The following is a 22,068-nucleotide window of genomic DNA, read 5'->3' on the forward strand; positions in this document are numbered from 1 at the left end:
GAAACTTGAGATGTTTGGCGGGGGTACTGCCTCAACTTAGAATGGTTACCTCGAGGAGGGTGACAACTTCACTTATGCGCGAGATTGTGGTTGGTAAATCGTATTGCATGGGAATTTGAGACCATTTATTACTGGTTGTCCTTGTGAGCGCAGCCCACGTGCCTTTTTGAGTGACCGTTTAGGGTCAGATAGACGCCAATCGCCCTTGCAGTCGCCATATCCATCTCCAAGTGGAACAAACAGATCACCGCTGCCTTTGCCTTTTCTGCACTCTTCCCCTTGGCCAGCTCTTGTGATCTTGCGTTTGGAGTCAGACGCCGATCGCCCTTGCATTCGCCATCTCCATCTCCAAGTAGAACAAACAGATCGCCACTGCCTTTGCATTTTTTGCGCTCTTCCCCTTGGCCACTTCTCATGATCCTACGTTTAGAGTCAGACGCCGATCGCCCTTGCAGTCGCCATCTCCATGTCCAAGTAGAACAAATAGATCGCCGTTGCCTTTTCATTTTCTGCGCTCTTCGTCTTGGCCACCTCTCATGATCCTATGTTGAGCGACCTCCACTAGGTCGAGTCCTTTGCTACCGCGTCGCCATCACCATCGCCACCTTCTCGTTCTTGCTGTCGGTGGCCTGCGACATCACCATCCAACTCGGCGCCATTGGATATTACAGAGACAAGTTCTTTCTCTCTGCCTCTCCCCTTCCTGCGTGTTGTTAAGTGTGTGCGCATCGAAGCCACTGCGTTAGGGTAAAATTAAAAGTCTCAAACCGCATGCATGGTTGGAATAATTACTCCTTATGTGACCGTGCTTGAGTTTGGGCATAGTGAGTGAGTAGGCCTATAAATCTATCACTGATAACATTAAATGCTCTGTTCTTATCCACCTGTTCCGAATGCTTGGGTCACAGGACAAAACCAAGCAAATAGGGCCCTTCGGAGATTCTTGGGGCCCCTACTCGCTTGGTTCTGACTCAACTAACGTCACCTCTTATGACATTAGCGCATGGGACAGAACCAAGAGAATAGGGCCCTTTGGAGATTCTTGGGGCCCCTATTCTCTTGGTTCTGACTCAAGAGCCATCACCTCTTATGACATTAGCGCACGGGACAGAACCAAGCCAATAGGGCCCTTCGGAGATTCTTGGGGCCCCTACTCGCTTGGTTTTGACTCAACTAACGTCACCTCTTATGACATTAGTGCACGGGACAAAACCAAGCGAATAGGGCCCTTTGGAGATTCTTGGGGCCCCTACTTGCTTGGTTCTGACTCAACTAACGTCACCTCTTATAACATTAGCACACGGGACAGAATCAAGCGAATAGGGCCCTTTGGAGATTCTTGGGGCCCCTACTCGCTTGGTTTTGACTCAATTAACGTCACCTCTTATGACATTAGCGCATGGGACAGAACCGAGAGAATAGGGCCCTTCCAAGATAGGGCCCTTCCGAGATTCTTGGGGCCCCTAATCGCTTGGTTCTGACTCAACTAACGTCACCTCTTATGACATTAGCACACGGGACAGAACCAAGCAAAAAGAGACATTGAGGGGTACTCAAGGCTCAATATTCGCTTCGTTATGACACCAAATAGTTTTGGCTTGCTTTTTCTTTCAGTCATGGGGATCATAGTCTTGGAGACAAACGTGAGCGAGGATACATGTGAAGAAAAACTATTCACGTTCTTATATAACGCTCGTACTCATCACCATGCACCAGAACTATCAAGAATGTTCAATGCAGAGTTTTCTATACAGAGAATTATAGATTGCTCATTTGAATACCTACAAACCCATTTGCAACAGTATGAGGCAGTCACTTGTGACAATTCCATGACAGTTTATGGCATGAGATATGTGCACCCAACCGACCTTGACCTTGACAAGAGTGCTTCAAGGAGACTGAATCGCTGTCTAGAAAAGTGTCCCTCCAATGCACTGCTTGTACAAAACAGGTGTATGAAGCACTTCAAAAAGTTTCACTTAGTGGAATTCTACCATGGGTTTGTCTGTTACTTATACTTGCAGACGGATGGTGAGTTAGAGACTTCCCAGTCAACAACTTTTGGTAGTTGTCCATTGGCGCCGGAGGAAGAGGTAGAGGATGTGGAGGTGCAATTCGACCCAGAAGAAGAGCGGGTAGAGGTACTAAAGGAAACATTTGATGTGGGCTTAACTCTTGTTTCTCTTGCGGATGCAGCAATAGGGTGCAAGCAAGAAAGTCCAAGTAAGGAAGTGACTTTGCCTCTGAATTGTGCTCCTAGCTTTGCTATGGCGGGCGACACCCACTATGTTCTGCTCACAGATATCATGCATGAGCTCAATACACGGGAGGACTACTGCCTAGCGGCAATTGAGAATTTTTGTGAGGCAGACATGGGGTTTGTGGACGATGATGGAGTGGACCAACATCTTATTGTTGACACAGCTGTTTGCAACTCACAGTTCACTTCAGGGTGGCAATTGATCAAAGATATGTTCAATGAAGTGAAGTCTGGAGAGGCCAATTTGCAACAGATGAGCAGTTTGAATCGACAACAAAACAACTTGGCTTGGAAAACATGGGTAGGCACGTGGCACCCAAAGATCAGGTAATGAATAGTCAGTTTATTCACTTGTGGGGGAGGTCGATGCTGGAAATGGACGAGAATCAGATGATAACTTTTGTCGTGCATTCATATGGTATTAGACATGGCCCAACGATAAAATATCATGATCAATTTTTTTGCTGCCAGGTGCTAGTGTATGACGATAGTTTCCTTAGAAGAGCGGGAGGCTCACGGCAAGGGCTTGTCACTGGAGTCCAAGGCAAGGATGCGACGTTGTCTCACTACATCGGGCGTTTCAACCACAAAAAGGTTTGTAGAAACAATTCAAGTACTTGGAAACTGTACTCATCTCACTTACGGCCCATAAATTCATTACAATTTTTATGTAGATCATAATATACCACAAGGAATACTCCGATGACAATGCAAAGTTCCCACTATTTGCAATGAAAGTTATTACAAGATTGAGTGGTGGGCACCCCCTCCCACTAAACGCAGAAAGAATAATTTTGATTGAGAAAAAAATTTCTCTACGCGTATTTGGCATTGGGTATGGGTGCCAAGCACTCAGAGCCCCCTATTTCATGTCCTACACAGCTCATGCTCTGGTTGCAGGGGTTGAAGACCCGGAAATCTTAGATCCATACAACAAGAGGCTATTTCTGAGGGAAGAAGACACCTGATGCTTGTGGGGATGCTGCCATCAACAAAGGAACGATCTCGTCTACAGAGCTTGCACATCGAAGAGGTACAAAGTGAGGAAGAAGGAGGTGCATCGAAGAGGATAAAAACGACGGGCTCAAGTCCATCTTCTCCCGCTCTTGACTCGTGACCGTCCCCACCTCGCATGGTGCTCTGCCGCATTTGAAGCTCCCCAAGCCATCTGTTTCTTCTCTTTGCAGATGTGTTGTAAAGACCGTGTAATTTTTGAACTCTTAAGAAGTTCCTTCCGCCTTGCTCTATGAATTAGTCGTCTGTACGTCCATTGGTGTAACTCTAATAGGCTATTGGCCTTTTCTTTTCCTCCCCCATGTCTAGTGTGCTTAAAATAACCTGTTCTTGCCATGTAGTGGGTTTTTTCCATGCCTTGTGTGGACCATATTGATAGTGAGCCGTATATCTTGGCAAAATATGGACCATGGTTGAACAGTATGCGCTGCATTGAAATAAAACAAAATGGTCAATAGAGTCAATTTAAAATTTTGTTTTGTATACGTAGAATGCCAACCCACCATGTAATGTGTGATATGTTGCCCACCCCACCTTGTAAGGTAAGCCTTTTTCCAATCCAGCAAGGCTGCTTGAAATGATGTGAGCTTACTTTGGTCCCAACAATGCTGCTCAATGTAATGGAAAATTTTATCTAGTGATTTCCACACGTTCACCTTGTGATTCTGGATTGCCCCACCACCGGCATTGTCTTTAACCACTTTATGTAACTGTTTCCATTTGTTGAACAGGTTTCTCCTTTCTTCTCTATCTGAATCTTTGAGGCTAAACCCAAGAAACCTTCTTGTCTTCACTCCGCCTATCGATGCTTTCCTCGGTACCTTGTACCGACTTTGAGACATCTTATTGTCCTCTTCGATTTTGACATTGCCTCCATGCAAACCAATGTTCGAGAGCACTCCCTCTAATGCTTTGATCACTCTTTGTGACTCACTCTCTGGATTTAATGTCCATGCAAAACATATGTACAAATGAACCACCTTTTCAATTATTCGATAGAGTGCATGAAGTGTACAGACGTGAACTCTACTCAAAGGAATATCAAGCACTAGTTTAAAAGTTTTATCTTGAAGATGTCTGTTGGGCGATCTATTCCATTGCACACTCTCAAGTGATTGTGCATCAACCATGCAATATAAGCATGGATTTTCCATAGCTGCTCCATGTGTTATGTTGTACATACACTTAAGAGTCTTTAAGTCACCTGCCATGTGCCATTCCACTGTGTAGTCACCAAATCCTTCCACTAAAACAACGGCTCCGTTTCTTTGTTCACCGATGATAGAAGGAATTTGGGTTTGACTAAAAACCCAACCGAGGATTTCCAAATTTTCCTTATCAACCTGCAGTGAAAAACAAAAACACAAAATCAACAACCAAATAATCAATATTTTTGTTATCATAGAGTGAACGAAGTATACCTGAAATGATCCTAGAGTTAGAATGTTGTTTTCTAATTGCACGCTTAAGTATCGTGGATCCTCTTTCGTGATTGATGGATCCAGAGCTCTGTTCATGAGGGTAATGGTGACTCTCTCCAGCTTCTTGTTCTTCAGGACCTCGCACTCGTCGAGCTTCAAAACAAACTTGAGAACCCACTGCACTCGTCTTGGCTGATGTCAAAGAAGTGAATTGCATACCTTTGCAATGCTTCAAGATCAACGAAGAGGTTGTTGTGCTCGTTAAACTGTACCTCTCTGCCGCCCTTGCCTAAGAACGTTGCTTCAATATGGAATGGTGACCCAAGTTTCTCAAACACCTCATCGTTTACGTGCCGGCGAGCAGCCTTTACATGTGATGGCTTTGGCAGCAATGATCCTCTGTGTAGTTTATTTTGAGACTTTTTAGCTAATGCTTTGAAGAGTGCCCTGTATCCCATCTGCAAGATGCCACTCTCATCAAGTATTAATTGCACTTCCATTGGTTCCAGCTGATTCTCGTTCATGAAGGAGGTAAGTAGCCTCCCTTTCCTTACGAAATTTTTTCTGAGTTATCATCTCTTCAACTACTTCTTTTGGAACTAGACGGCTATAATGCACTCCGGCATTGAAGCTAGGACCGTTCGAGTTTGGATGCAGTAAAGACCTGCCAAAAAATCACCATGCGTTATGATCATGTATAGGAAAGTAAGTGTATCCATTTCTTAATGAAGCACATTGAAGAAACAAACTTCGAGTTACCTTAAAGCTCGTATTCGTTTTTTCAGGCCACCACTACCAACCTTCATGTTCTCAATGTTGCACATATCTCGTTTTCTTTTCCGACTACCAAGCACGGTGTCTTTCTCTTGCAAACTTGTGATCTTCTTCTCAAGGCCTTGGATTGTCTCTCTATTTGATGAAATCTGTTGAGAGCATGCTTCATTAAGTTTCTTCAGCTGCATGTTCTCCATCGCCAGGAAGTTTCTTTGCCTTTCCGCATTCAATCCTCTCATTTCCAAATGTTCGATGTATCCCAATAGCCCATCCTTGCCATCGCTTGTGAAATGTAAGAGGTTAGTGATATTAACAAAGGGAGGTGGCGCATTTGTCATAGGATCCTTTGGATAAATAGACCCATCGGTCCACAAATCCAAATGATGTTCCTTGTTTGTCCTTCTAAGTTCTTTCTCCCGTTGAGATAAGAAAGACTCCCTCCTACGTCTCTGCAACGGTGCGTACTCTTGCAATACATCAACATGAAGATGATGTGCATTCTTTCTTTGGGTAAGTGTTAAAGATGAGGGGGCTGAGGATTGTAAGTTAAAATTAGTGTTTTCATCAGGAAAGATGCGTTCTCCACTCCTAGAGTTGATAGAGAAGAAGACGGAGAAATATCTCAGGTTTTAGGAGGGAAGGCCATAGTCTCAAGTTTAGAGTTGATAGAGTTCGTGTGGCTTATGTTTCTGGAGGGAACGCTTGTAAGCTGGCATTTCAAATCATTAGTCATACGGTTAGTTGGATTCCTGATAAGAGAACGAAGGATAAGAATGATAAAGACGGCGGCTACTTACCAAAGAATGTCATTTTGGCTTTTTGTTGCGCAGAAAAGTATCACATAAAATGCACAATTTAACATTTTCATTTTCTCTCTCTAAGCCGACGTGGCACTTCTTACAGGGCCCAAAAGTGAGTCCAAATTTCTCCTAATGCTATGTGCTTGCATGCACAAGAGTCAGCAGTACCCACATCACGTCATCTGTCGATCTAGTATTTGAGTGTCATGTCATGAAAGTGGCTATAGACTTGCACCTAAACATGCTCTTTATTCTTGGAATGATAGGAAAGCGTCAAAGGACCTTTGGAGGGAGAAATTTTCCTTATGTGTCCTCTCTATACCTGTTTGATCCACAAGTGGAACAATGTTCCAAATTTGTATACTCATTGTGAAAAAGTATACAATCATTAGGACATGCATGTATTTTGTGATAATCCAAGCCCAAATTAGTAAGAAACCTTTTAGCGGCTGGATGAGTAGGAGGCATGTGATTCCCTTCTGGCAAGATTTGGTTATTGAGCAATATGTCGTACATGAACAAGCAGCCCCTTGATCAAATTATAAATGTAATTTGCACTTTATCATGCTTATATGATACAATGTATTTACCTGAAAAGCTATGTGATAGAGGTGTCAGACCACCCGTAGACAGACTCCAAATTACGCATTGCCAAAGCGGTACGGAGAACTAAGATTTTTGTACCATTGTAAAGTGGCATGCGTGTAAGAGTTTGCATCATCTCGCCCTCTTTATCATTGCTATCATGCCATCAATATGGACGGGATGGCTAAGGTTGGTTGGTATATTGCCTTGAATTTTGTCGTCTTCTATGTTTTCAATGATGGGATCCATGTCAAAGAACGTGTCTAACATCTGCTCCATCTCTACTTCTTGAAATGCCACATCAGGTATTGGTTGCAAGGACTCAGTCGTCGATGGTTGTTCGTTTGAAAATCATCTTCATTGGGATGAAGTTGGAACAATATCTACTTGCGGAGTTTGATCTATGGTCTCTAGACCATGAGATCGATAACACAGGTCTTGTAGTCGCTCTATCGGAAGGAGACCGTGATTGCGTATGTGTTGGTAGAAAATTTTTCATTTTTGAAAGATCTGATGCTTGCAATGCGCACAAGGACATGCCATTCTATCGTCCATACTTTATCTACCAATGATGCAACAAATAATTAAAACACTCTTGTTATAGCTACACACTACTAACTACATGACAATACATGACAGCCTCACATTCTCTAGCCAGGCCCGATCCTCGTACATCTCGGTCTAGAGGTGCACGGAGATTAGGACCACAGGGTAATAATCTCGTCTTTATTGGTCAATGACTATATATTAGGGTTTTTGAAGTCTGTGTGTGCTTTTGAAGTCTGTGTGCGCTTTTGAAGTCCGACTGTGTTATTTTACTTCGTTTATCAATGTTCGTCTGCGTTTTGAAGTACACAAGCCATTTTCGAAGTCCGTTTGCGTTTTTTCAACTATTTAACCCTAGCTCTAACAACCTCACATTCTCTAGCCATGCCTGATTCCCGCACACCTCGGTCTAGAGGTGCGAGATTAGGACCATAGGGTAATAATCTCGTTTTTATTGGTCAATGACTATATTTTATTGTTTTTGAAGTTTGTGTGCGCTTTTGAAACCTATAACCTAAACCTAACCTAACCTTTTACGTACAACCTAACCTAACCTAACCTAACCTTTTACATACAACCTAACCTAACCTTTTACGTACAACCTATAACCTAAACCTAACCTAACATAACTTGTAACATAACCTATAACCTAAACCTAACCTAACATAACTTGTAACATAACCTATAACCTAAACCTAACCTAACCTAACCTATAACCTACTCTAACCGAAGTCCGTTTGCGTTTTTTCTATTATTTGCCACTAGCTCTAACCCAACCTATAACCTATCCCAACCTATAACCTAACCTAATCTATAACCTAAACGTAACCTATAAGCTAATCTAACCGAATCTATAACATAACTTAAAACCTAAACCTAACCTATAACCTAACCTAACCAAACGTTCGTGTTTTTTGAAGTATACGAGTCATTTTTTAAGTTCGTTTGCGTTTTTTTTCACTATTTGCTGCTAACCTAACCTATAACCTAACCTAGCTTAACGTATAACCTATAACTTAACATATAACCTATACCCTAACCTAACCTATAATCTAAACCTAAACCTAACCGAAACCTATTGTTGAAGATGATGAAACAGGAAACAGAAGGAAGACAGCAACTCAGAGTAGGAAGAAGATGGAGAAGGAGAAGACACAGAGCTTGCGTACGAGATCTTTGTACTCTATCTCTCTGTATTAGAATAATAGAGTATATACAAACTCAGAGCTACAAAGCTTATATGAGACCCTAAGAGATAAGGTGTCCTTTCACACCAGATGTCCAGGGGGCAAAACCCAGTGGGAGAAAAGTGCCCCTGGTGAAGCGCGTATACACACTAACACTACTATATGTCTACAAATCCCCCCTGTAGTGATAGAGTGAATCCGTACAAGGTAGAAGATCATCATATGTATGAGAGTAAGCCCAAAGCTTTTCGGAAAGCTTCAAACTTTTCTCGTGATAACGCCTTCGTAAATAGATCTGCAATGTTATCCTGTGTAGGACAGTAAGTTAGTGTGATCTCCCCTGCATGTAGCCTTTCCCTGACATAGTGGTAGTGAACCTCTATGTGCTTTGTTCTTGCATGAAATACTGGATTCCTTGCAACTGCCATAGCACTCTGTCTGTCAGTGAAAATGGTAGTGGGTGCCTGTTGACACTCACAAAGATCTGCCAATAACCTGCGTATCTATACACAATCAACTGTTGCCGTGAAAGCTGCCCCGTACTCAGCTTCACAAGTTGATGTAGCCACTGTGGGTTGCTTCTTGCTTAGCCAAGATATACATGCATTTCCCAAGAAAAAACAATTCCCACTTGTGGAATGTCGTGTATCAAAATCACCAGCCCAATCTGAATCGCTGTAACCAAGAAGTTGCATAGAACTGTGCTTTCCATACATATCCCCCCTTGGAAAGAACATGGAAAGATTAGGGGTACCTGAAAGGTAACGAAGTATGCGCTTCACGGCCTGCCAATGATGCATACCTGGGCTGTGCATAAATCTGCTTGCTTGTAAAACCCCAAATTGAATGTCTGGATGAGTGTTGTCTGCCAAATATATCAAGCAACCAACTGCTGCTGCATAAGTATGTACATCAAAAGGTTCTCCAGCATCGTGCATGCTCAACTTTGATCTAGTTTCTACGGGTGTAGAGATTGGTTTACAATTTTGCATACCAAACTTGTCCAAAATTTTATGCAAATATTTTGCCTGCAACATGTATATGCCATCCTCTGATTGCACAAACTGATTACCCAAGTAATAATGTAGCAAACCAAGACATCTCAAAGGTCTTTCTCAAAGCATCTTTAAACGCTTCAATTTCATCTGCAGTATTGCCTATAATAAGCATATCATCCACATAAAGTGTTAGCATAATGAGAACTCTACCTCTCTTTTTGACATACAAAGTACTTTCTGTTGGACTTTCTGAAATCCCTGACCAATCAAATAAGTATGTATCTTCTCATACCATGCTCTTGGAGCCTGTTTGAGACCATACAAAGCTTTATGCAATCTACATACCTTTTGCTCATGACCTTTTACAACAAAACCACTTGGTTGACTTACATAAACTTCTTCCTGCAAATCACCATTCAAAAAAGCAGTTTTGATATCCAACTGATGCACTTTCCAACCATGATGAGCAGCAATTGCAACTAGTGATCTAACTCTGGACGCACGAGAAGTAGGAGCAAAGGTTTCATCATAATCTATGCCTTTGTGTTGCGCATAGCCTTTTGCCACAAGCCTTGATTTGTACTTGTCAATAGTACCATCTTGTTTCCTTTTTACCTTAAAAACCCACTTTGTACCAATAGGCTTTTTACCTGTAGGCAAGTCCACTAGATCCCATGTATGATTCTTATGAATAGAATCAATTTCTTGCTGCATAGCATCTTTCCACTGAACACACTCTAAAGCTTGTTCAAATGAATCAGGCTCATCTGCATCACAAAGAGTGCTAAAGCAAGCCAAATCTACTTGCTCTCTGCCAAAAGTAGTACCAGCACGTGTTTTTCGTGGCAACGATGCATCCAACTTGCTATCCTGCAAAGTTTTTTGAACCCATTTAGGCAAGGTTCTTTCTTCCCTAAGAACTTCTTTCTCTTCACGCACAATTTCGTCTACATCATGAGGTGTCACATGTTGATCAAAAGATTGATCAAGATTATCAACCTGTTGTGATTCTTGATTCTCCACAAAAGAAGGAAGCAAATCTTCAAATACATCATGTGTCTGCATATGAGGTACATCAAAAGCAGTAGTTTCTGCAAAAATTACATCACGAATTTCAAAAATCTAGTTGGTAGCAGGATTGTAAAGTCTATAACCTTTACTTCCACTACTGTACCCCACAAATATACATTTGATTGCCTTATCATCAAGCTTCCCACGTAACTACTGAGGGATGTGAGCATAAGCAAGACAACCAAAAACACGAAGATAACTGACTGAAGGTTTTTTGTCATACCAAGCTTCATATGGAGTAATGGTCTTCAAGGCACGAGTAGGACCCCTGTTCAAAACATGTGCTGCACAAGCAACTGCCTCCATCCATAGCTTATGAGGCAAAATCTTAGCCTTGAGCATACATATAGCCGTCTCCATTAAAGACCCGTTCTTCCTTTCTGCAACACCATTCTGTTGTGGTGTGTATGTCATAGTGCATTGGTGTTTAATGCCTTTCTTTCCCAAAGAATCCTTAAATGCACCTGACATGTATTCACCTCCTCGATCGGTACGAAGAGTCTGTACTTTCTAACCTGTTTCATTTTCAACCATGGCGACATAATGTTGAAAAATTGCAAACACATCTGACTTTGCTTTGAGTGGATACACCCAACAAAACCTAGAAAAGTCATCAATGAAGGTCACAAAATAAAGGCTGTTTCCTATAGATGGCGTCCTCATAGGACCACATACATCACTGTGTACAAGCTGCAACTTTCGTGTCCCTCTAACTGAACCATCCTGCGAAAATGCAAATCTGTGCATCTTTCCAAGAACGCAACCTTCACATAAATGTCTTGGTGGCATCTCCAATAAAGACAAATCATGCACCATATTATGACATTGTGAACTTATCAAACTGCCATAAACAACATGCCCAAATCTAGCATGCCACAACTCAGCATCCTGCATGGCCCGAGTCTTTGTTTCTGCAATACATACCTGAATCTGCTTTTCATAACGATTTAGCACAAATAGTCCATTTTCCAGCGTACTTGTAGTGATAAGAGAATAACCATTCTCTCGATCTCGTACAACACATCCGTCATCCTAAAAAATGACCCGAATACCATTTTTTGCAAGAGAGGATACAGACAACAAATTCTTCTTGATCCCTGGAACATATAAGACATCTGGCAAGCATAAATCTGAACCATCTGAAATGGTAATCAAAATCTTACCAACGCCTTTGATTGGATAAGAAGCATTATTTGCACATGTCACCTTCTTTCCTGCTAGAGCTGCATCCAATGAACAAAACAAATCCTTCCTTGAAGTAACATGCCTGGATGCACCACTATCAAAGTACCAAAACATTTGTGTCTCGTCAACACTGTAAGTAGAAAAATCTGAACATACTACGAAAGCATAAGAATCCTGCACAAATTTTGCAAACTCTTCTTTAGCTGTAGAAGAATCACCAGAAGCTGAAACAACCAAACTTGACTCTTTCTTCTTTTCTTTAGCAATTCACTTTTTACACTCACTAATGTGGTGACTAGGTTTCTTGCAGTAGTGACATTTACCTTTCTTCTTGGACTTGTCGGAATCACCTTTAGACTTCTCTGAAGACTGTCCTGCACCAGACTTGGAGTGATGAGCACTCTCTTTACCCTTGTTTTTGTTATGTACAACAAGAGCATGATCCATACCATCCACCTGTAAAGACTTGTTCTTACATGATTGATCCTCCTGCAATAGCAAAGCCACTAACTCTTCAAAATGAAGAGGCTCAGGATTAGCTCGCAAAGACAGAGTCAAAGAAGTCTGAAAAGTCAGATAAGATGGTGGTAGTGAATTGAGTGTTTTGGAAACCAAGTCCTTCTCTGGAATCACTTCATCAATGATAAGCAATTGCTCTTTAAGACCCCTGATTTTTATAAGATGCTCGATGATATTGTCACCTTCGTCCATCTGTATTTTGTCAAGTTGTTTCTTCAAAAACTCTATTCTGGCAGCGTTTCTTCCTCCAAACATAGCTTGTAGAGTGTCCCAAGCATCCTTAGAAGTTCGGAAAGATCTGATATGTGGTGTGATTGTCCTCTTTATGGTTAAGGAAATCACAGCCATAGCTTGTGCATCTTTAGTATCCCATTTCTTTTGCTCTGGAGTGACTTGTGAGGGTCCTGCACCAACAGCTGCACCACGACCAGGCGTGGCAGGTGCAATGCTACCTGGACGAACATTATATCCAGATACATAATCCCACAATCCTTTACCAACCAAAACATTTTTGGCCATAAAAGACCAAAGAGAATAGTTGGTACCATCCAATTTGTCTTCGGATGTAAACGCACCAAAAATCTCTTTCGCCGTAGATTGAGCCATACTGTGGATGCACACAAGAGAGCAAAAGAACCTCCAAGAGATTCACAAATCTCCTCTCCAATGCAAGCAAAACTCTACACAAAATCTCAACACAAAGCTAAGACAAGCTGCTTCCCAAAAGAACTGTTTACCTGAAGAAAATCTGTCAAAAAGCACACCCTCTTGATCTAAACGCCTCCGAAAAGTAACTTCTGCTACACGTCGAGGATGCTCCCACGAGCAAATTTTCCGAAAACTGTCTGAAAACTGCGATTGCGCGCGCGGACGCGAAAATGCAAGTAGAGGCTCTGGAAATCACCTTTCTCTGATACCAATTGTTGAAGATGATGAAACATGAAATAGAAGGAAGACAACAACTCAGAGTAGGAAGAAGATGGAGAAGGAGAAGACACAGAGCTTGCGTACGAGATCTCTGTAGTCTATCTCTCTGTATTAGAATAATAGAGTATATACAAACTCAGAGCTACAAAGCTTATATGAGACGCTAAGAGATAAGGTGTCCTTTCACACCAGATGTCCAGTGGGAAAAACCCAGTGGGAGAAAAGTGCCCCTGGTGAAGCGCGTATACACACTAACACTACTACATGTCTACACCTATGACCTAAACTCATCAATTGCATGATGATGAGGTAGCGTAATTTCAAAACAAAATTTATCCAAATCATAATTTCAAAAAAAAATTTCCCTATAGCATAATTTCAAAACAAAATTTCTCCAAAGCATAATCTCAAAACAAAATTTTCCCATAGCATAATTTTAAAAAAATATTACCCCAAAGCATAATTTCAAAACGAAATTTTTCCAAAGCATAATTCCCAAAATTGCATAAAAATTTAAATCATTAAAAGCCTAATGAATGAAATTTTATTTTGTCAATATACAATATAATTTTAAATTAAATAAAAATGCACAAAACTTTTGAGCACTCACATGCGGCCTATTTGAGCAAGAAAGGGTCTTAAAAACGTCTTCAAACCTGCAAAAACGCGTGCACACACACATACACACTATGTTAGACACACATACACACAAACCTACAAGAAAACTTGAAAAGAATCTCACCTTGATGCTGGGGAGTAGTCCACAAGCAAGAATCTCACCTCCAACAACTTGCTCGGTAACAGATCTGCATACCAGGTGAGGAGGAGGAGGAGGGCAAGAGAAGAGGTGGAAAATGAAAGAAATGTGCAGGGAAAGACCCGCGGCTTTGTTTTTTGCAGGGTCCGTCGGTACAGGGTATGGTACAGATGTCAGAATATCTACCGATACATGCGTTGGAATATTTGCCGGTAGAGGCGTCGAAATACCTGCCGGTACAAGTATCAAAAATTCAAAAATTAAAAATTTTTAAAAGTTGATCTCCCTCCAGATTTACCTACACATATACCGACGCCCGCCACATTGATGCCGGTAATTTGACGTCGGAATTCAAGCAGGCTCTCTTAGTGTTTGGTCATGGCAAGGATGAACATGATGGCATTGGAGGCAATCTAAATAGTGCACTAGCACATGAACAACTCAAGCCTAATGGTGCTACTTTGAGGTGTGCTTCATAATTAACTGAATTTTTGACTGGAATAATGCCTTATCATCCTCCTAGTGCTTTGGGACATGCTGATAAGAGAAGCCAGGAGGTAAATAGGAAATTTTGGTTGGTCAAGATAGGTGTTGTGGAAGTGTGCTTTAGATGTAACCAAATTTTTGGCTAGAATAATGCCTTATCATCCTCCTAGTGCTTTGGGACATGCTGATAAGAGAAGCTAGGAGGTAGGAAAGAAATTTTGGTTGGTCAAGGTAGGTGTTGTAGATAGGTCAAATGCATGGGCTTGTGAAACTGTACAAGGATCCCAATCAATTCAGAACATCCGTGGGGTATTGCAGACATGACCCAATGGAGATGGGGACTAGATCTTTATTGTGATTTTGCAATGCTTGCATCGCCGGTTATCGGAGGTCCTACTCAAACAAATCATATGTTAAAAAGTGGTCACACATAAAGCTAAAACCTAATCCTTCATTAGAAGCAGAGCAAGAAAATGATGTGGATGAAGAGTCCCATGACATCCTAATGTTTGAGATCATTGTGTATCCTAGATGACCTACTTAATGTGGGAGACAATTACACTATAAATGTTGAAGCTTACAACATAGAAAGGTGTAGAGTTTTATGTACTGAAGTGTGTAAAGGCAAAGTGGAAGACATACAAAGTACTAAGGGATCCTTGGAAAATGGGAATGCACAAGAGGCACATATGTACTTGTAGGTTATTAATACAAGTAGGAAAAGGAAAATACCCAAGATTACAAATTTCTTGACAATATGGGTGTTAGCCACATGTACACTCATCTTGTCAAGGCAATTAAATTTGAGATGCCCCTAGTAGATGCTGCGACAAAAGCATACTAAATATCCCCTATGTGGAGTAATTTGATTAACAATGCCATGCTGTTGCTTGAAATCTTTCCTCCATCTCTTTTTTCACTGATGTCTCTGTGACCTATTATGATTTATCCACCCTCTTTTCAATTGGCAGTAAACTGAAGTGCTTTTTGAGACCTCACACATAGGACTTTGAGCATTCATTTTGCTTGGTTATGTTACCAATTATATTAGTCTTGAGAACATATTTCTTCTAGCTTCATTGATGCATGCACAAGTCTCAACAAATCTCACATTAGCTCATGTCTTTATGTTATGACATATGTGTACAAGCGTTTTATAAACCCATGTTATAAAGATGAGATATATAGTTATAAACTCATGCTATGATAGCTGAGTTACCAAACCATTCAATTACGTAAATGATATAGAAATGTATTACAAAATGGTATTTTCCAAAATTCCATTTGTTGCCTTTTATTTAGCCACACTTCCTAATATCCAAAATTTCCTAGCAAAATAATCTATACAGCATGAGGGACAAAACACCACCACCTTTCATAGGTCTCATCATACAAGCTATCTGGCCAACATGATTTTTTATTTATAGCATTGCACGATACTCTAACACTCTCGATGAAAGCGTGTCCCTAGGTTTTGTAAGCATGTGCTCCCTAGTATAACTTCTTCTTGCACCAATAGTCCTCCATGCGGTTAACCATGGGAATAGCCATCTGACAAATAAGTGGGATTATGACCATAATCAATCGGATCAAATGATGATGTAACCACAAAAGGTGGAAATTAGTGTCAAGGGTGCTTACAAATGGGTGCCAGAATGCCAGGGCATGTGTGAAGACCTAGTGCAAGCAAAGCAATTCGTGATGTGTATGACTTATGTAGCTATGTGGACCCAGGTAGAGATTTGATGCTTCAAAGAAGGTTCTTCATGTGAAATGCCTCTTAGGAAAAGCAAGGCCAATTGGAAAGTGAAGGCCATGTGTTTAGTGATAAAAAGGAAAGTGGGTGTGTGGCTTAACTTGATTGCATGAGGAGGGCTAAAAAGTCCCATTTTGTCAATTTTTTACAAAACTTGTTTTTTGTAAAAACGGCCGAGAAAGTTGCAGGAAAATGTCATTTTTGAACATTTTTGTGTTTCATGTGCGTAGGCTATTTCTGCACCGTTTGGGAGATATTTTAGTTTTTTTAACCTACTGTTTTTTCACGTTGCAGATATGATGGAGAAGGAGAGAGCTTTGTGAGAACCTTTTTGTCTATGCTCCACCACAACCAATCACTTGTGAGAGATGCAAGCTTTGATTGCGTCATCTGGTGTCGTCTCTCTCATCCCCCTTCTTCTCTTCTCTTCTCTTGTGCAAGGGCGTTAGCATGTGTAGGCTATGTCTAAGTGTCCCCCCCCCCCCCCCCAAGAGCCAATTGGTGTGCAAAGAGTGAGAGATGGAGGGAGATGTGTTATGTGCGTGGTTGAGAATTGATAGCGATTACGATGATTGAAAGGCTGTGATTTTGCATGTGATTGTGTGTTTGGATGTGTATAGACGATTGATTGCAGTGAATTTTGGTTGTTTGATGTGTTTTTTTTAAGAGTATTAGGGTGCTATGATTCCACCTGAGCCATAGAGAGGCGTGTGTTGAAAATGTTTCGTTACTTATACCTAGATGCGGTTTATGTTCACATTCTATTATTTCAATGTTTTAGCAAGGCTATCTAGTACTTGTTTCGTATAGCCTATTGTCAATAGATACGGTTTAAGGAGAAAGTATTTAATTCTTTCTACAATAGCTATTTATACATCTACTGCTCCAAGTTTCATGTATAGTATGAGCATAGACCATTCCAATCATGGAAATACATGCACAAATACATTTCGCTAAGGTATGCACTAAGTGTTATCGACCCTAGTGTTTAGCAGTGTCATATCTGTAATGGCATGCAAATTCATGCATTTGATGGCTTATGACATTTTTTGGTCATAACAAATGTCGTGTATCTATGGAGTTATTACAGGTCAACCGATCAGCGTATGAGGTCATGACTTGGTATGGGTAATTGTAGATAGGTTAACTATACTCCAAAGTTAGCCACATTGTTTGTTGAAAATTTGTATAGGTTATAGGGATTTTTCATTAATATTGTGAGTGACTGTGCTTCCAAGTTTTACAATCACTTCAAATTATTTCATTAACGTGACCACAAATACGCGAACATGTTAATAACGTTGAGTGATGACTTTATAAACCAAATGATCACATCAACTACTAATGTGACCTTCTTGTTAACTTGCATAAAATCCTCCAATCAGTAAGTTCACTGGGCTTTTTATATACTCGGCAGCCCCCTAGGGTATATAGAAAGTCCGGCGATGTATTTCATATAAAATAAAAACCTACCAATTTTTGCCTTTTAACTAGGCAGATCCCTTGGGAGCATATACTTGTGCCGGGTATAGTTAATTCTCCTTATAAATTGACCTAAGGTTACTGACTCACAAGTTTCAATATTGGGCTAAACGTGATTCTTAATATGGTAACCACATTGCAATGATTAAAAACCCTGGCATAAGACAAAGGTACGATGCTAAATAAATTGGGTCTCTTTAGGATCATGCTCATTGTATAACAAAGCCACTGGTCCATAAAGGGGTTGAAGTTGGCTTTAGAAGATGAGTATATGCTAGAAATGAGCTGTTAGTCAGGTGTTGGATGTCTTACACTAGTGTATCAGGTATATGAAGAACCTTGAAGTCTTACATTTTACACCATCATATGTTATTTGATGTATATTGTTTGTCACTAGAAAGTATGAGAGCTATAATCCTTAATTGGGTGAAAGTGGTTCTTATATATTTAATTGAATGTATGATGGGGCTACAAGCCTTGATTGGCTAAAATTAGTCCTCAATTGTGTAATTGCATTGAAGATTTCATAGTTTTGATTTATACATAATGTCAAATATAGAGTGCATTGTGTACTCGAAAGATTATTGGTGCATGAGATTGAAATTATACATATTATTATTTGTGTACTGAAAATAATTAACATCCTTACCATGTCTGAGTTGATTATTCTATGTTGCATGTGAAAATAATTGAGCAAAAAAAAACCATCACCAAATAAAGACATTGTGATTTTTACAAACGTGTCTAATTGTTTGCAAATCATATAGTGTGTAAATTTCATTACTTTATTAAAGAACTTTTTCTTTATATATTGAAAAGTAGAAAATTATTTTTCAACGGAATATGTAGTTCTTATACCCGAGTGCTTAATTTTTGGGAGCTCCTAATTTAGAGCTTTTTAAAAAAGATTTAGGTCTTTTCAAGTTGTGGGTAGAATTTGAAAAAATATCATAGTTGTACAAATTTTTTTGACTTTCCAATTTCATGAGACTTTTTGTTTCCTATATTATTAATCTTCACTTTCCTAATCCATGTTCAACCTTCCAATTTCCATAGCCTTCTAGTTTTCACCAATGTCCCGTCTCTCAATGTTTTAGGCTAAAGTAATGAATTGTTTTCTTTTAAATTGTAGTGAATTTGATGAGCTCTAAAAACAAACAATATACTCCCCATATTTCATATAATAGGTTTTGAAGTTACACGTTACCCAATAATAACAGCATTTTCTTTAGAATCTACATACGATGTGATTAGATCGAGTGTTGATCTAATGGACCATATGCATCAAATTTGGTAGCATGGCATTGAGCACAAAATTCCAAAGAATCCTTGATTTGATAGTGACCTTGTTTGCAAAGAGAAAAATTGTCTATGTACTAACACAACCATCTCTTTAGAGGAAACATACTCATCTAGGGTCGAGTCATCATCATTAATATTTTTGGTTTTTTCATCCATAATATGCAGCATAGGGTGGTTACAAAGCACATATTTTTACCTCTAAAGACAACAAATTGAGGAAATAAATTCTCATGTATGTAAGGAACGCAAGAAATGGAGATCTAGCATGTTAAGGTAACAAACAAGGGGCGAGAAGTGTCCAAAGATATGCACACAACTAGATTGAGGAGATAGGTATGGAGTAAGATTGGCATTCCATTGTTAAGATTTATCACCTAAAATCACTATGGGATGCAATTGAAGATGAGTCTTTCTCCATTTTGAAAGGCAAAGGACATGAGAAAAGACATCATCTAGCTAGTTGAAGGCAAATGGCTTTCTCTTTTGGAGGGGCCCTTAGACTTGATTGCAAATGGCTTATTGTGATAGATCTTTGAGGTATTCTAAATGATAGTCACAATATTTACATTCTAGAGTCTTCCTTTATCGAGTTAAAAAGGAAAAGTTAAAAAAAATATATTTTCTGAATGCTACTAGCCCATTAAAGCATAATTGATTTATGTTAGTTTCAAATACTCTTGTAGCAATTTTTTGACATTTCTTGTTTGTTGGTGTTTTCTGATTCTTTTTTAGACGGCTAGAAGGGGCAAACCACCCCACCATACAAAGTATAAAATTATATGAGAGTTTACTAGGTAGGACAATACATAAAAAAGATACAAAGTCAAAGCCTAAGATTTTTAAACTAAAGTCCTAAGTCCATGTCTTACATGTATACATCTCTTTCCATATGTGTGAAATGATGGATATCATATATTATTTATCTTGTCATTCCAGTTCTGTTCCACTATGTATGTATTCGATGTTTTATTTATAATTTTGGTAGAACTACATCAAGTGATCAAAACCATCAATTGCTAGAGTGGCATGCAATGTCATTCTCGTTGCGGCTATCAAATTTTTTTTTTAAAAAATCCATACTAACAATTGTTAGTGAAGATGTTATATTAACTCAACACATAATCAACAACGAGCCTTACGCACTACAAGTGCCTTAAGGGGCCAACACTTCTAAAAAGGTGGTGTACAATTCATAAGAAAAAGACCATGTTTATACTTATCTAGAAGCTTTAGCCAAAGGAAGCAGTCTGTTTCCCCCTAGAGGGCACCACCCAAGTAGTTGGTGTAGTGCATGTTTCCATTCTTAAACGTGCACAATTGTCTCTACGGTTGACACTATTAAATATATAAACTTAGTTCTTTAGAGCATGATATCATTGAACTAAGCTACCATAGAGATTCTCCCAAATACACAAAGGTTCAGATAGCTGTATCTCGCCATTTGTGTTTCTATGTCCTTTGTGCCCATCTGCAAATTGACCCTGTGAGGAAGGGCGATCTTTAATTAGATGGAGTCGTGATCGATTGGGATATGGTTGACAAAGGAGAACCATTGTCTCAAGGAGGCTAAAGTGCATGAGAGAATTATAGCTCCAAGAAAGAATTTTTGAAAGCATGGGGGTTTGCATGGGAGGGATACTAAAAAAAAGCAGCAAAGTGGTATCATCACTAGAATGGAGAGAGACCTTAAAATACTTCAAGTGCCCCATCTTACATTGGTCCCTTGGATCTCCAAGCTATGAGGAGGATCCTTAAATACCTTTTGGATGGAGCTTGGTGAGTAACAAAGGAATCTCCAAGCTGGCACATTTCTAGAATGATGGCGACTAATTGGTGGTGCAACATAATTTGAATCTAAAATGAAAGGCTAATGAACAATGGAGTCTTAGAAATTATCATTTACTCACCAAATTGTGGACGGTTCGATCATTTTTAGTATAGCTGAGACAAAGATGTAAAGATACAAGTGGATGTGAACCAATTGCAAAGGGTAGTAGGGACAAGCATGCAACCTTTTCTTGATTGATCTTTTCACTTCAAGCATTCCTACTATACTACGGCCAACAACTTAAACATGAAGGCAGGTAGCAAGAGCATATTGAGTTTTAAAAAAATAGTTATCAACTTGAGAGAAATTAATGTTATCAAACAAACTATCCTTTGTTCTTGTGCATGTGAAACCATTTGATCCTCTAGCGATAGGAAAAAGGGTTAGAAACCTACCTTTCTATTGAGCTCAAGGCCATTTTCCTTGGCATCCTACATAACAATTTCCTCCCAAACACGTTTATCATGTGTAAGTAACCTGGTTTGGTTCTCTCTCTCTCTCTCTCTCTCTCTCTCTCTCTCTCTCTCTCTCACACACACACACACACACACACACACACACACACACACACACACACACACACACACACACACACACACACACACACACAAAGCAATTACTAACTTGTTCGATTTCAATTTTTATCAGTAGGAATATTCGAGTGTCTCCTCCCCTTTGCATTCCAATTAAGCCCACCCCCTGCTTATTGCCATCTTCCCTTGCACCACCCATCTCCTACCAGCATGTCGTTTGACAGCCCCTCACAAGCGACGATGGTTCCTACCTGTTCCGCCACAACCTATCACATTTCTCCCAGGCAGTGTGAGACACACATTCCTCCCAATGAGAATGCCCCTTTCATCAAGCACAACCACATGACACACACACACACACACACACACACACACACACACACACACACAGCAGGGACTTTGTGGCATGTGTAGATGTTTGAGAGAGAGAGAGAGAGAGATCTATCTCCAAACTCAGTCACCTCCTCCCCCTTGGATTTCGACCTTGGCTCGCTCGTTGTGACCAATGCCTATTGTCTCGGGCTTTGACCTCCCCCTAGAGACACGCACATGGCTCCCATGTCACCTTCCCCTAGCCACCTATCATTGTCTTCCTTTTTATTTCAAACCCACACCAAAGATCTCCTGTTATTCTGCT

The sequence above is a fragment of the Adiantum capillus-veneris genome, chromosome 13 (genome assembly GCF_014529385.1).
Source record: "Adiantum capillus-veneris isolate H3 chromosome 13, ASM1452938v2, whole genome shotgun sequence".
Taxonomy (NCBI): Eukaryota; Viridiplantae; Streptophyta; class Polypodiopsida; order Polypodiales; family Pteridaceae; genus Adiantum; species Adiantum capillus-veneris.